The sequence below is a fragment of the Salmo salar genome, chromosome ssa11, assembly GCF_905237065.1.
Source record: "Salmo salar chromosome ssa11, Ssal_v3.1, whole genome shotgun sequence".
Taxonomy (NCBI): domain Eukaryota; kingdom Metazoa; phylum Chordata; class Actinopteri; order Salmoniformes; family Salmonidae; genus Salmo; species Salmo salar.
The window spans coordinates 109,496,636-109,512,898 of NC_059452.1; the positions used below are offsets into that span (position 1 = coordinate 109,496,636).

Genomic DNA, 16,263 nt, shown 5'->3' on the forward strand with positions numbered 1-16,263 from the left:
AGAAGAGACTTGCTTGGGCCAAGAAACACAAGCAATGGACATTAGACCGGTGGAAATCTGTTCTTTGGTCTGGAGTCGAAATTTGAGATTTTTGGTTCCAACCGCCGTGTCTTTGTGAGACGCGGTGTGGGTGAACAGATGATCTCTGCATGTGTATTTCCCACCGTGAAGCATGGAGGAGGAGGAGGTGTGATGGTGTGGGGGTGAACAGATGATCTCCGCATGTGTGGTTCCCACCGTGAAGCATGGAGGAGGAGGTGTGATGGTGTGGGGGGTGCTTTGCTTGTGACACTGTCAGTGATATATTTAGAATTCAAGGCACACTTAACCAGCATGGCTACCACAGCATTCTGCAGCGATCACGCCATCCCATCTGGTTTGAGCTTAGAGGGAATATCATTTGTTTTTCAACAGGACAATGACCCAACACAGCCTGGAGATATTTTACCAAGAAGGAGAGTGATGGAGTGCTGCATCAGATGACCTGGCCACCACAATCACCCGACCTCAAACAAATAGAGATAGTTTGGGTTGAGTCGGACCGCAGAGTGAAGGAAAAGCAGCCAACAAGTGCTCAGCATACGTGGGAACTCTTTCAAACTGTTGGAAAGGCATTCCAGGTGATGCTGGTTGAGAGAATGCCAAGAGTGTGCAAAGCTGTCATCAAGGTAAAGGGTGTCCATTTGAAGAACCTCAAATAACAAAATATATTTTGATTTGTTTAACACTTTTTGGTTCCTACATGATTCCATATGTGTTATTTCATTGTTTTGATGTCTTCACTATTGTAAAAAATAAAATAAAAACCTTTGAATGAGTAGCTGTTCTAAAACTTTTGACTGGTAGTGTATGTGTAGACAGTAAATTGTATGTTTATGTTTTCAATATATCACGACTCTTTCTGCATATTGATTTGGATCCTTTAAAACTGTGTTTTGACATTGGGCTATTTATAAATATTCAACTTAAGTTTTAGGAATATGAATGGAACTTTTAACATCAATTTCCAATGGTATTGTACTTAATCAGGTAAAAAACTGCTGAATGAATCCAAACACGTGCTGTGATTGAGTTATTTTGATGATGTACAGTACCTTACAAAAGTATTCATCCCCCTTGGCGTTTTTTTCCTATTTTGTTGCGTTACAACCTGTAATTTAAATGGATGTTTATTTGGATTTCATGTAATGGACAAACACAAAATAGTCCAAATGGTGAAGTGAAATGAAAACAATAACAAAAAAAATACTAATACTTTTTTTAAATGGAAAACTGGTGCGTGCATATGTAAAATTACTTTCAGAAGTCACATAATTAGTTAAATAAATATTAAAATGCAAATCAATTTATAACATTTTTGACATACGTTTTTCTGGATTTTTGTTGTTGTTATTCTGTCTCTCACTGTTCAAATAAACCTCCCATTAAAATTATAGACTGATCATATCTTTGTCAGTGGGCAAACGTACAAAATCAGCAGGGGATCAAATACTTTTTTCCCTCACTGTACATAAGTATACATACATATACATACACACATATACATACATATATATACATACATACATATTAGAGGTCGGCCGATTAATTAGGGCCGATTTCAAGTTTTCATAACAATCGGAAAATCGGTATTTTTGGACGGCGATTTTTTTTCTTTCTTTTCACCTTTATTTAACAAGGCAAGTCAGTTAAGAACAAATTCTTATTTACAATGACGGCCTAGGAACGGTGGGTTAACTGCCTTGTTCAGGGGCAGAACGACAGATTTTTACCTTGTCAGCTCGGGGATTCAATCTTGCGACCTTACGGTTAACTAGTTCAACGCTCTAACCACCTGCTTTACATTGCACTCCACGAGGAGCCTGCCTGTTACGCGAATGCAGTAAGAAGCCAAGGTAAGTTGCTAGCTAGCATTAAACTTTTCTTATAATAAACAATCAATCAATCATAATCACTAGTTAACTACACATGGTTGATGATATTACTAGTTTACCTAGCCTGTCCTGCGTTGCAAATAATCGCTTGGGTACACGTTGCTCCAACATCAAAGGTATATGAAATACAAATCGTATAGAGAGAAATCTATACAACCTAAAACTTCTTACCTGGGAATATTGAAGACTCATGTTAAAAGGAACCACCAGCTTTCATATGTTCTCATGTTCTGAGCAAGGAACTTAAATGTTAGCTTTTTTACATGGCACATATTGCACTTGATTTTATTGATGTATTATATTAAGTTAAAATAAGTGTTCATTCAGTATTGTTGTAATTGTCATTATTACAAATAAATAAACGTGTAAAAAAAAAGTCAGATTAATCGGTAGCGTTTTTTTTTGACCCTCCAATAATCGGTATCAGTATCGGCGTTGAAAAATCATAATCGGTCGAGCTCTTATACCTATATACATATATACATATACAGATCCATAGGAGAGAGCACAACAGATTAATATAGGCTAAGCGTTCTTTCTACCTGCCGTTAAACGTCCCAACGCCTCACTACACGGTGGGCTAACTTGTGTGTCGTTGCGTGTTTCAGTTGTATTTTCATTCATGCATCACGTCAGCATTATGATCTGTAGAGAACAGAGCCATCACCCATCCAGAACAACACAACCGGGCCACATACTGCACTGTAGTTATTATCACACTATTACTGGGACGGCTCCATCTGAAATAACACCCCTAGTTAATATACTACACTTTGCAACAATGTAACATAGGATAGTATTATAATATTATATGGGCAGATCCTAGATCAGCACTGTACTCTGATGCTTTGTGGATATGGGCCCTGATGTCATGCACTGAGAGTGAAACAGTATGAGTAGCTAGCTGGTGTCTTTTATGTTTAATGAATAAGTTATTAATGAATAAATTTAACCCCAACATCTCTCAGTGATGCTGATGCAGTCAGTGAAGTTTTCAGCTTCCTGAGAGAGAGGAAGAGTCCTGCTATTTCACCTTGCTGGCTTTACTGGCGTCCGCCCCCATCTGGTCTGTCTCTCTCAGCTTGTTGTCATCCACCACGGCACTGCTTCTTCATCATCCTGCAAGCATCATCACCCTCCTCATCCTCGCCATCACTCAAACACAATCCGCAGCACACTGCGCAACACACACACACACGGGTTCTCTGCAGCCCGGTGACGACACCGTGGCCAGCCGTCGGTAGGTAAAACGTGAGTAGCCGGTACTTCCTGAAGTCTTCCACGGTGTTGTCGTCGTCCACAGCAGATTTAGCGACATAAACAAGATAATCTCTTCTGTAGGTCACGTCACCCCGACATCCGCCCACGGCGCTTATCCAATCAGACGCGTTAGATCCGCCCGTTTATCCAATCAGACGCGCTAGACCCGGCCGTTTATCCAATCAGACGCGTTAGACCCGCCTGTTTATCCAATCAGACGCGTTAGACCCACCCATTTATCCAATCAGACGCGTTAGACCGGCCCGTTTATCCAATCAGACGCGTTAGACCCGCCCGCTCCTCTCTGAAAGGAGATTCTGTCCTGATGAACTCTTTATTTCAACATACAGAGAAAACAAAATAAAAACAATTTAACGTGATAAAAGGAATCTTGTTCATAAACTATTGTAGAATACTGTTGTTCAGATGTTAATATAATGTGGTTGGCAGAGTTGTGGCTCAGTTGGTAGAGCATGGTGTGTGCAACGCCAGGGTTGTGGGTTCGATTCCCACGGGAGCCAGAACAAAAATGCATGAAGTGAAATGTATGAATTCACTACTGTAAGTTGCTCTGGATAAGAGCTATTTGTAGATACACAGAGAACAGTAAATACAGTTGTTCAGCTGTTAATATATTGTGATTGGCAGATGAAGTTGAACAAATTAATCAATAAAGGTTTTTCTATAGTTGAATCTCAACTGCATTGGTCATTAATTCACAATGTGGCAGGCTGAGGCAGTAACCTATATCTTCTCACTCTCATTAGTGCGATTCCTGGTCCACTCAAATTAAAATCAAATAACATGTTTCTACAATCAAGTTGTAGAAACATCTCAAGGATGATCAAATGGAAACAGGAGGCACCTGAGCTCAATTTAGACTCATAGGAAAGGGTCTGAATACTTACGTAAATGTGATTTCAGTTTATTAATTTTAATACATTTGCCAAAAAATTCTAAAAAGCGGTTTCTGTTTTGTTATTATGGGATATTGTGTGTAGATTGATGAGGGAAAACAATAATTTTATCCATTTTAGAATAGGCCTGTAATGTAAACGAAATATAGAAAAAGTCAAGGGGTCTGAATACTTTCCAAATTCACTGTAAAGTCTGGTGAATGTGCAGGTTGTCCGGGTAACCATTAATGAACTATTTAGCAGTCTTAATGCTCAGGTACCATTTGCTGGACGGTAGTAGAGTGAACGGTCTTCTAGATATTCTTAGAGGTCCTGGGTGGCATGGAGCTCGGCCTCAGTATCAAAGAGGGATGTGAGGCAAATCTCAGCCCAGCGGCTGATGCAGTGTGCTCAGCCGGCAGAGAAAAGGAGGTCCCTGATCACAGGAGGGGTGGGATTCACACATACAGACCAGAGTGAAAGGACCGCCAAGCCATAGTTCCCATAATGCACCACTGGTCCCATGATGACAGATTTCATGCTCCGACTACGCCATGACACACACACAAATACAGCCATCTTCCGAACACCAAACCCACCGTGTAACTGATGGCATCGTTATATACAAACAGCGGTGTCATATGACAGCTTCATGATATATGAATCTGCCATTTATCTTGGCATTCTTTCAACCAGCTTCATGAGGTAGTCACCCAGAATGCATTTCAATTAGTAGGTGTGCCCTGTTAAATGTTAATTTGTGGAATTTCTTTCTTTAATGCGTTTGAGCCAATCAGGTGTGTTGTGACAAGGTAGGGGGGTATACAGAATTATATCCCTATTTGGTAAAAGACCAAGTCCATATTATTGGAGGTGTTGGACCGCAGAGTGAAGGAAAAGCAGCCAACAAATGCTCAGCATATGTGGGAACTCCTTCAAGACTGTGGGAATAGCAGTCCAGGTGAAGCGGCATGATGAACAGCGGCGTCACATGATTGGTCTCCCAAGTGGCGCAGCAGTCTAGGCAATGCATCTCAGTGCAAGAAGCATCACTACAGTCCCTGGCTCGAATCCAGCTGTGATTGGGAGTCCCATAGGGCGGCGCACAACTGGCCCAGCATCATCCGGGTATAGCCCAGGGTAGGCCATCATTGTAAATAAGAATTTAAATAAAGGTATTTAAATAGTGGCGTCACATGATATTTAAATACTAGAGTAAATCAAACCTCCCTTTCCACATTAACCTCTAAATGGGGGCGGCAGCATAGCCTAGTGGTTAGAGTGGAGGGGCGGCAGGTAGCCTAGTGGTTAGAGTGGAGGGGCGGCAGGTAGCCTAGTGGTTAGAGTGGAGGGGCGGCAGGTAGCCTAGTGGTTAGAGTGGAGGGAGGCAGGTAGCCTAGTGGTTAGAGTGGAGGGGCGGCAGGTAGCCTAGTGGTTAGAGTGGAGGGAGGCAGGTAGCCTAGTGGTTAGAGTGGAGGGAGGCAGGTAGCCTAGTGGTTAGAGTGGAGGGGCGGCAGGTAGCCTAGTGGTTAGAGTGGAGGGGCAGCAGGTAGCCTAGTGGTTAGAGTGGAGGGGCAGCAGGTAGCCTAGTGGTTAGAGTGGAGGGGCGGCAGGTAGCCTAGTGGTTAGAGTGGAGGGGAGGCAGGTAGCCTAGTGGTTAGAGTGGAGGGGAGGCAGGTAGCCTAGTGGTTAGAGTGGAGGGGAGGCAGGTAGCCTAGTGGTTAGAGTGGAGGGGAGGCAGGTAGCCTAGTGGTTAGAGTGGAGGGGAGGCAGGTAGCCTAGTGGTTAGAGTGGAGGGGAGGCAGGTAGCCTAGTGGTTAGAGTGGAGGGGAGGCAGGTAGCCTAGTGGTTAGAGTGGAGGGGCGGCAGGTAGCCTAGTGGTTAGAGTGGAGGGCGGCAGGTAGCCTAGTGGTTAGAGTGGAGGGGCGGCAGGTAGCCTAGTGGTTAGAGTGGAGGGGCGGCAGGTAGCCTAGTGGTTAGAGTGGAGGGACGGCAGGTAGCCTAGTGGTTAGAGTGGAGGGGAGGCAGGTAGCCTAGTGGTTAGTGGAGGGGCGGCAGGTAGCCTAGTGGTTAGAGTGGAGGGGAGGCAGGTAGCCTAGTGGTTAGAGTGGAGGGGAGGCAGGTAGCCTAGTGGTTAGAGTGGAGGGGTGGCAGGTAGCCTAGTGGTTAGAGTGGAGGGGCGGCAGGTAGCCTAGTGGTTAGAGTGGAGGGGCGGCAGGTAGACTAGTGGTTAGAGTGGAGGGGCGGCAGGTAGCCTAGTGGTTAGAGTGGAGGGGAGGCAGGTAGCCTAGTGGTTAGAGTGGAGGGGCGGCAGGTAGCCTAGTGGTTAGAGTGGAGGGGCGGCAGGTAGCCTAGTGGTTAGAGTGGAGGGGAGGCAGGTAGCCTAGTGGTTAGAGTGGAGGGGGAGGCAGGTAGCCTAGTGGTTAGAGTGGAGGGGCGGCAGGTAGCCTAGTGGTTGGAGTGGAGGGACGGCAGGTAGCCTAGTGGTTAGAGTGGAGGGGGGCAGGTAGCCTAGTGGTTAGAGTGGAGGGGGGCAGGTAGCCTAGTGGTTAGAGTGGAGGGGCGGCAGGTAGCCTAGTGGTTAGAGCGGAGTGGAGGCAGGTAGCCTAGTGGTTAGAGTGGAGGGGCGGCAGGTAGCCTAGTGGTTGGAGTGGAGGGACGGCAGGTAGCCTAGTGGTTAGAGTGGAGGGGGGGCAGGTAGCCTAGTGGTTAGAGTGGAGGGGGGGCAGGTAGCCTAGTGGTTAGAGTGGAGGGCGGCAGGTAGCCTAGTGGTTAGAGCGGAGTGGAGGCAGGTAGCCTAGTGGTTAGAGTGGAGGGGGGCAGGTAGCCTAGTGGTTAGAGTGTAGGGCGGCAGGTAGCCTAGTGGTTAGAGTGTAGGGGCGGCAGGTAGCCTAGTGGTTAGAGTGGAGGGGCGGCAGGTAGCCTAGTGGTTAGAGTGGAGGGGCGGCAGGTAGCCTAGTGGTTAGAGTGGAGGGCGGCAGGTAGCCTAGTGGTTAGAGTGGAGGGGCGGCAGGTAGCCTAGTGGTTAGAGTGGAGGGGCGGCAGGTAGCCTAGTGGTTAGAGTGGAGGGGCGGCAGGTAGCCTAGTGGTTAGAGTGGAGGGGCGGCAGGTAGCCTAGTGGTTAGAGTGTTGGACCAGTAACCGAAAGGTCGCAAGATCAAATCCTCCGAGCTGACCAGGTAAAAATCTGTCGTTCTGCCCCCTGAACAAGGCAGTTAACCCACTGTTCCCCGGTAGGCCGTCATTGTAAATAAGAATTAGTTCTTAACCGACTTGTTTAAATAAAGGTTTAAAAAATAAAACTAACAATTTGTTTGGTGTGACCGTCAGTGAGAACCAACAAATGAAAGACGAGGGCGATGTGTTTTTATGAACATTTTATTCCTCTGTACATCTCCCCCAGCCGCCATCTAGATGATGCCAATCTGAAACACAGGACATGAACAGGCATTTAGACAGGCATCGTAGGACTGTTATAAGGCGTCATAGGGCATTTATAAAAAGCATCACAGAGCAGGTGGTCTCTGGCATCAGTGGTTCCTTTGAGTCGGTCATTATTCGACAGAAATTATATCATACATCATCTGCGCAGAGACTCTCCCTGCAGGCTGATTGGACACCACAACCCCGTCCTCCAACGCTATTGGCCGACAGTGAACAGAAATGTGTGCATCTCAACACTGTCCAGTAGTCTCCTCTACGTGGACTAGTAGAGTGATAGACAGTCCTCATCGAGAGGAGTCTTGCGGACGGCTGCGACGCAGAGCCGTTTCTGTCATAACGGTGCACCACTCTATAGAGCTCACCTTGTTGGCCACATCCAGCGCATCGTAATCTGGAGCCAGGCGTACGTATGCCTTCTTCTCACCATCAGGCCTGGGGGGGAGAAAGCGTGGAGGAGGGGGAGAGAGAGTGGAGGGGGAGAGAGCGGGGGGGGAGAAAGCGTGGGGGGGAGAAAGAGTGGAGGAGGGGGAGAAAGAGTGGAGGAGGGGGAGAAAGAGTGGAGGGGGGAGAAAGCGTGGAGGAGGGGGAGAAAGAGTGGAGGAGGGGGGAGAAAGAGTGGAGGAGGGGGAGAAAGCGTGGAGGGGGGAGAAAGCGTGGAGGAGGGGGAGAAAGCGTGGAGGAGGGGAGAAAGCGTGGAGGAGGGGGAGAAAGAGTGGAGGAGGGGAGAAAGCGTGGAGGAGGGGGGAGAAAGCGTGGAGGAGGGGGAGAAAGCGTGGAGGAGGGGGAGAAAGCGTGGAGGAGGGGGAGAAAGCGTGGAGGAGGGGGAGAAAGCGTGGAGGAGGGGGAGAAAGCGTGGAGGAGGGGGAGAAAGCGTGGAGGAGGGGGAGAAAGAGTGGAGGAGGGGGAGAAAGCGTGGAGGAGGGGAGAAAGCGTGGAGGAGGGGGAGAAAGCGTGGAGGAGGGGGAGAAAGCGTGGAGGAGGGGAGAAAGCGTGGAGGAGGGGGAGAAAGCGTGGAGGAGGGGGAGAAAGAGTGGAGGAGGGGAGAAAGCGTGGAGGAGGGGAGAAAGCGTGGAGGAGGGGGAGAAAGCGTGGAGGAGGGGGAGAAAGCGTGGAGGAGGGGGAGAAAGCGTGGAGGAGGGGGAGAAAGAGTGGAGGAGGGGGAGAAAGAGTGGAGGAGGGGGAGAAAGAGTGGAGGATATTATTATGACCTCATGGAGGAGGGGTCAGTGGGGAAAATAATGGACAATAGACTTTGTAATGTAATAGACGAACCATTAATTACGTCCAGACCTTCTAATGCTGCTGCTCCAGTTTCAACTGTTCTGCCTGCGGCTATGGAACCCTAACCTGTTCACCGGACGTGCTACCTGTCCCAGACCTGCTGTTTTCAACTCTCTAGAGACAGCAGGAGCGGTAGAGATACTCTCAATGATCGGCTATGAAAAAGCCAACTGACATTTACTCTTGAGGTGCTGACTTGTTGCACTCTCGACAACCACTGACTATTATTTTAACATTTATGAACATCTTGGCCATGTTCTGTTATAATCTCCACCCAGCACAGCCAGAAGAGGACTAGCATCCCTCATAGCCTGGTTCCTCTCTAGGTTTCTTCCTAGGTTTTGCCTTTCTAGGGAGTTTTTCCTAGCCACCCCTCATAGCCTGGTTCCTCTCTAGGTTTCTTCCTAGGTTTTGCCTTTCTAGGGAGTTTTCCTAGCCACCCCTCATAGCCTGGTTCCTCTCTAGGTTTCTTCCTAGGTTTTGGCCTTTCTAGAGAGGTTTTCCTAGCCACCGTGCTTCTACACCTGCATTGCTTGCTGTTTGGGGGGTTTTAGGCTGGGTTTCTGTACAGCACTTTGAGATCAGATCAGCTGATGTAAGAAGGGCTATATAAATACATTTGATTGATTGGTGTAATAGGTGGTACCCATTAACTCAGACCAGCGGCCAGGACAGTACCCAGTGACTAATAGTTAGATGTTAGTACCTTTAGGCTAGTAATGGACTAATCAGGGTTAGTTGAGTAATGTCAGGATTATATCATGTACCTGATGAATGGGTCTAGTAGTTAGGATTAGAGGTATACGGGTAGGGTCGTACCTGATGAATGGGTCTAGTAGTTAGGATTAGAGGTATACGGGTAGGGTCGTACCTGATGAATGGGTCTAGTAGTTAGGATTAGAGGTATACGGGTAGGGTCGTACCTGATGAATGGGTCTAGTAGTTAGGATTAGAGGTATACGGGTAGGGTCGTACCTGATGAATGGGTCTAGTAGTTAGGATTAGAGGTATACGGGTAGGGTCGTACCTGATGAATGGGTCTAGTAGTTAGGATTAGAGGTATACGGGTAGGGTCGTACCTGATGAATGGGTCTAGTAGTTAGGATTAGAGGTATACGGGTAGGGTCGTACCTGATGAATGGGTCTAGTAGTTAGGATTAGAGGTATACGGGTAGGGTCGTACCTGATGAATGGGTCTAGTAGTTAGGATTAGAGGTATACGGGTAGGGTCGTACCTGATGAATGGGTCTAGTAGTTAGGATTAGAGGTATACGGGTAGGGTCGTACCTGATGAATGGGTCTAGTAGTTAGGATTAGAGGTATACGGGTAGGGTCGTACCTGATGAATGGGTCTAGTAGTTAGGATTAGAGGTATACGGGTAGGGTCGTACCTGATGAATGGGTCTAGTAGTTAGGATTAGAGGTATAGGGGTAGGGTCGTACCTGATGAATGGGTCTAGTAGTTAGGATTAGAGGTATACGGGTAGGGTCGTACCTGATGAATGGGTCTAGTAGTTAGGATTAGAGGTATACGGGTAGGGTCGTACCTGATGAATGGGTCTAGTAGTTAGGATTAGAGGTATACGGGTAGGGTCGTACCTGATGAATGGGTCTAGTAGTTAGGATTAGAGGTATACGGGTAGGGTCGTACCTGATGAATGGGTCTAGTAGTTAGGATTAGAGGTATACGGGTAGGGTCGTACCTGATGAATGGGTCTAGTAGTTAGGATTAGAGGTATACGGGTAGGGTCGTACCTGATGAATGGGTCTAGTAGTTAGGATTAGAGGTATACGGGTAGGGTCGTACCTGATGAATGGGTCTAGTAGTTAGGATTAGAGGTATACGGGTAGGGTCGTACCTGATGAATGGGTCTAGTAGTTAGGATTAGAGGTATACGGGTAGGGTCGTACCTGATGAATGGGTCTAGTAGTTAGGATTAGAGGTATACGGGTAGGGTCGTACCTGATGAATGGGTCTAGTAGTTAGGATTAGAGGTATAGGGGTAGGGTCGTACCTGATGAATGGGTCTAGTAGTTAGGATTAGAGGTATACGGGTAGGGTCGTACCTGATGAATGGGTCTAGTAGTTAGGATTAGAGGTATACGGGTAGGGTCGTACCTGATGAATGGGTCTAGTAGTTAGGATTAGAGGTATACGGGGAGGGTCGTACCTGATGAATGGGTCTAGTAGTTAGGATTAGAGGTATACGGGGAGGGTCGTACCTGATGAGCGTGTTGACCTTGGCCACATCGATGTCGTACAGCTTCTTGACGGCGTGTTTGATCTGGTGCTTGTTGGCCTTGATGTCTACGATGAAGACGAGGGTGTTGTTGTCCTCGATCTTCTTCATGGCAGACTCTGTCGTCAGAGGGAACTTAATGATGGCATAGTGGTCCAACCTGGGAGAGGGAGGGAGAAGGACGGGGGAGGGAGGGAGAAGGACGGGGGAGGGGAGGGAGAAGGACGGGGGGAGGGAGGGAGAAGGACGGGGGGAGGGAGGGAGAAGGACGGGGGGAGGGAGGGAGAAGGACGGGGGGAGGGAGGGGGAAGGACGGGGGAGGGGAGGGAGAAGGACGGGGGGAGGGAGGGAGAAGGACGGGGGGAGGGAGGGAGAAGGACGGGGGGAGGGGAGGGAGAAGGACGGGGGGAGGGGAGGGAGAAGGACGGGGGGAGGGGAGGGAGAAGGACGGGGGGAGGGAGGGAGAAGGACGGGGGTGAGGGAGGGAGAAGGACGGGGGTGAATAGGAGCTCACGTTCAGCACGCACCAAACTAACGCTACGGCCCAACCCCTTCAAATGTCATTCGTCCCATGAACCCCATTAAACAAAGACAGGTCTGTTGCTCTAAGGTGCATCAGTGGTTTATAAGGATGGAATCATGGGATATCATACTTTGATCGCTGTTACCATCATTTGCACCTTGAGCAGAGAAACTAACCTGGACTAAACCATAAAATCTCATTCACAGCCATTTTTAAAACGAAGGTTGTAATAAAATAGAAGAATCCTCAAAACAGATGTAACATGTCGGTACTGTACCAACACCGTTCTATTGGCATTCTTACAGTTTGTATGACTTACTTATTCCTGCGAGGGGCGCTCTTCCGGGGGTACTTGGGTTGTCTGCGGAGGCGCAGGGTTTTGGGGCGGCGGAAGGTCGGAGAGGTTCTTATCTTCTTCTTCCTCTGGCTGTGGACTCCTTTCAGAACAGCCTTCTTGGCCTTTAGGGCTTTCACCTTGGCCTCGGTCTTGGCTGGGACAGCTACAGAGGGAGAGAGAAGACGTTAAGACTGGGACAGCTACAGAGGGAGAGAGAAGACGTTAAGACTGGGACAGCTACAGAGGGAGAGAAGACGTTAAGACTGGGACAGCTACAGAGGGAGAGAAGACGTTAAGACTGGGACAGCTACAGAGGGAGAGAAGACGTTAAGACTGGGACAGCTACAGAGGAGAGAGAAGACGTTAAGACTGGGACAGCTACAGAGGGAGAGAAGACGTTAAGACTGGGACAGCTACAGAGGGAGAGAAGACGTTAAGACTGGGACAGCTACAGAGGAGAGAGAAGACGTTAAGACTGGGACAGCTACAGAGGGAGAGAAGACGTTAAGACTGGGACAGCTACAGAGGAGAGAGAAGACGTTAAGACTGGGACAGCTACAGAGGGAGAGAAGACGTTAAGACTGGGACAGCTACAGAGGGAGAGAAGACGTTAAGACTGGGACAGCTACAGAGGGAGAGAAGACGTTAAGACTGGGACAGCTACAGAGGAGAGAGAAGACGTTAAGACTGGGACAGCTACAGAGGAGAGAGAAGACGTTAAGACTGGGACAGCTACAGAGGGAGAGAGAAGACGTTAAGACTGGGACAGCTACAGAGGAGAGAGAGAATGGTTTAACTTGGTTAAGGCCTGAACAGCTACAGGAGATACGTTAGAGGGGGTTTATAAACTAAAGCTGATTAGTTTAACATCCTAAAATCAGAACACTGTTGAACATCTGACCCATCTATATATCAAAATAATTAGCAAGGCATTGCAGTAAACAACCAATTAGTCTTTACATGGCCGGTGTGCTCTAAATACCTGCATCCGACAATTTTGGTTTTCTTGGGAGACCTTAGAAAGACATATCTGGGATTGCAAATTCCTTCTGAAATTATTAACACATAAACCTGAACTATAGTACACTTCTCAAAAAGGTTGGGAAGAATTTTATATGGCAGATTGACCATTTTCTCTTATTTGTCGGGTCAAGTGTGTAAAGACAAATATATTAACCGAATATTTTCTTTCCTACTCCCAAAGTTGGTTTAATTTATTTATGTGTAATGGGCTCCCACCCTTTACTGATGTTTGGGGGGCCTTTCAGCCGTTTCTAGTTATTCTGTAGCTTATTTGTATTTACAATTTAACAAAAAGCCAATAAATATACTGTTAAAAATAAAGTCTGCTAGCATTTGTCAAGCCATCGAGGATTACAGTTTGATGCATACCTTCAATACATGTAAAGTATGTACAACGCAGACCACACCGCAACGTGTTAGGAAATGAATGTACTTCTGGTTACTAAAACGCAATGTGATCGAGGCGTTACTACAGGCCATGCTGTCAAGACTACCCCAACAAAACAACATGACGAATAAACAATTAAATATACCACACACGGGTTGTATTCACTCAAGTAAACAAACTTATGAATGTGAGAAATGGTCATTAATACGCGGAATGAAATAGTCATGAATGTTTCAGCGAACTGACTAGCTAGCATAGCCACATTGGACGGAAACATGGTCGGCGGCTAACTTCTACATTTCGCGACTTTTTAGACAGATAAAATAACTAAGGACGTCTGTGACTTTCAACGAATGTAAAGAACATATATCCATCTTTACACACATGTATAAACAACACGTGTGGTTCTTGATATTAAGTGATTTTACGCCAAAAACAATGTAAAGATTCACAGACCTTCCTTCTTCGCCTTCGGTGCCATGGTGAGAAAGGAAGAGCGCTCGGGGTTTCCACAACTATAATACAGGGGCGAGACCAGCGGTACTCATATCTCGCGAGACTGGCGAACTGCATCATGGTACTTGTAGCGTCAGAGCAGTATCCTTTCTGTTGAGCGTTACTAGCGCTTCGCCTGTCTACCGGAAGTTGATGCTGTTGCTATGCAACTTCTTGGTAGCTTGTTATTTATTTATTTATTTATTTATTTATATATATTTTTTTTTTTTTTTAACCTTTATTTAACCAGGTAGGCAAGTTGAGAATAAGTTCTCATTTACAATTGCGACCTGGCCTAGATAAAGCAAAGCAGTTCGACACATACAACAACACAGAGTTACACATGGAAAAAAAGAAAAGAAACATACAGTCAAAAATACAGTACAAAAATAAGTCTATATACAATGTGATCATGGTACTTGTAGCGTCAGAATATGGATATACGTGGGCTTAAAGTCCAAACCTTAGCTGTGTTCGAATTACCCAAACTAACATACTGTATAATACATACTAAAATAAATGTATAGTAACTGAACGGTATCCTTTCAGTTGAGCGTTACAAGCCTGTCTACCGGAAGTTGATGCTGTTGCTATGCAACTGCTTGGTAGCTTGTTAGCATAACACATTACTAGCTAGACATCTTACGACTAAATTAACAATGTCCATTAAGAAAGCACAACGACTTTTATCACTTAGCTATGAATGACGTGAAATAATCAAGTCAATAGGTTTACAAACGCTCAGTTAAATTGTTGCCAGTGTAACCGGCTAGCTAGTTAGCAGGGTGCGACCTGCTAATATCGTTTGAAATCGGTGACGTCACTTGCTCTGAGACCTTGCAGTAGTTCCCACGGCTTTTGTGGAGCCCAACACTCTGTATAACATGAAAAACAACACAACCAGCTCTGCCAGGGCGAGTAAAATTGTCAGAGTGAGATGTTTCTGGAAGTAGCTAAAAAGCCAGCCATCGTTAGCTTGGGTGCTTGACTGCCGTTGTGAGATCAGAACGCTCTGATGAACCAGAGTATGTGTCCAATGTACGCACTGGCTCCGAAAGCCAAACGCAATTTACGAACACACAGTTGGGTAGTTAGTTAGATAGCATATAGTTAATATACTGGCAAGTTTGATGTATTAGTAGCCAACTAACGTTAGGTAGCTAGCTAACATACCGGTACATCGATTTACCTGATATCGTCGGATGGCTAGTATGCGATGTCTTCTAGCCAAGACATGAAATGCATCATAATTGACTGTAATACATATCAATCACAAACCACAGCTACCGGTGGTTCCATGGTGACTGAAAACACAACCTTGGGACAAACGAGTGACGGATTTCCGGGCAAGGGCGATCCATTTAAAATTAATTCATTCCTCCCTTGCCCAGCAAATGTCAACTTGTTTGGAATGCAAGACTGCACCTTTGTTTAAGAAACTCTATCTTGTCTATTTACAATATTAATGTACGCCAATTATGCACTTTCATCAACAAATGCTCATACCTCCCAGACGTTTACCTAAACCCTTTAATGGATTCTTTCAGGTTAATTCTGAAATCCATCTATATAACACAAGACGCTGTGATAACCTTCACCCTCCCCACTGCCGCACCTCACATAGTCAATTCTCCATCCTATACAGAGGTACCATACTCTGGAAATATTATCTTCACATTGCCAAAACAACATCATCCCTTAGTAACTTCAAGTGAAGACTGGGGGCTCAGCCTGATGTACCAAACTACTCAGTAATCTCCTCCATGAAGACTGGGGGTCAGCCTGATGAATCAAACTACTCAGTAATCTCCTCCATGAAGACTGGGGGTCAGCCTGATGAACCAAACTACTCAGTAATCTCCTCCATGAAGACTGGGGGTCAGCCTGATGAATCAAACTACTCAGTAATCTCCTCCATGAAGACTGAGGGTCTGCCTGATGAACCAAACTACTCAGTAATCTCCTCCATGAAGACTGGGGGTCAGCCTGATGAACCAAACTACTCAGTAATCTCCTCCATGAAGACTGGAGGTCAGCCTGATGAACCAAACTACTCAGTAATCTCGTCCATGAAGACTGGGGGTCAGCCTGAACCAAACTACTCAGTAATCTCCTCCATGAAGACTGGGGGTCAGCCTGATGAACCAAACTACTCAGTAATCTCCTCCATATTGCCTGGCTCTCTCACACTCATTTGCACTCACACATTTAAACATTTTAAAACATTTTTTACTGATCAATTAATTTATAAATTTATAATTAGTAGGTTTTGTTAACCGTTTTAACAAACCTTTTTTATTTTTGAATGTATGTATTGTATATAGTTTTTTTTGTGGTGTGGTTTTTATATAAGGCCCTGGGCTTCCAACCACCCGCTCACTGTTTTTCATTGATTGGTTTTTATCTGTATTGTTGTTTATCACTTGTTTTCTTTGGTGCAAA

General features: G+C 46.3%; 1 long non-coding RNA gene and 1 other non-coding gene across 2 annotated transcripts; both read right to left on the reverse strand.

Moving 5' to 3' along the window:
• Nucleotides 1–7,450: 7,450 nt before the first annotated feature.
• LOC100194701 (60S ribosomal protein L23a) lies at nt 7,451–13,908 on the reverse strand. Its single transcript, XR_006757739.1, has 5 exons — nt 13,783–13,908; nt 11,898–12,078; nt 11,039–11,215; nt 7,897–7,966; nt 7,451–7,515 (listed from the first exon to the last, which is right to left on the reverse strand). It is a non-coding gene; the product is annotated as a 60S ribosomal protein L23a (long non-coding RNA).
• On the reverse strand, nt 11,665–11,736 carry LOC123725315 (small nucleolar RNA Z17). The gene has a single exon (XR_006757813.1). It is a non-coding gene; the product is annotated as a small nucleolar RNA Z17 (small nucleolar RNA).
• Nucleotides 13,909–16,263: the final 2,355 nt, after the last annotated feature.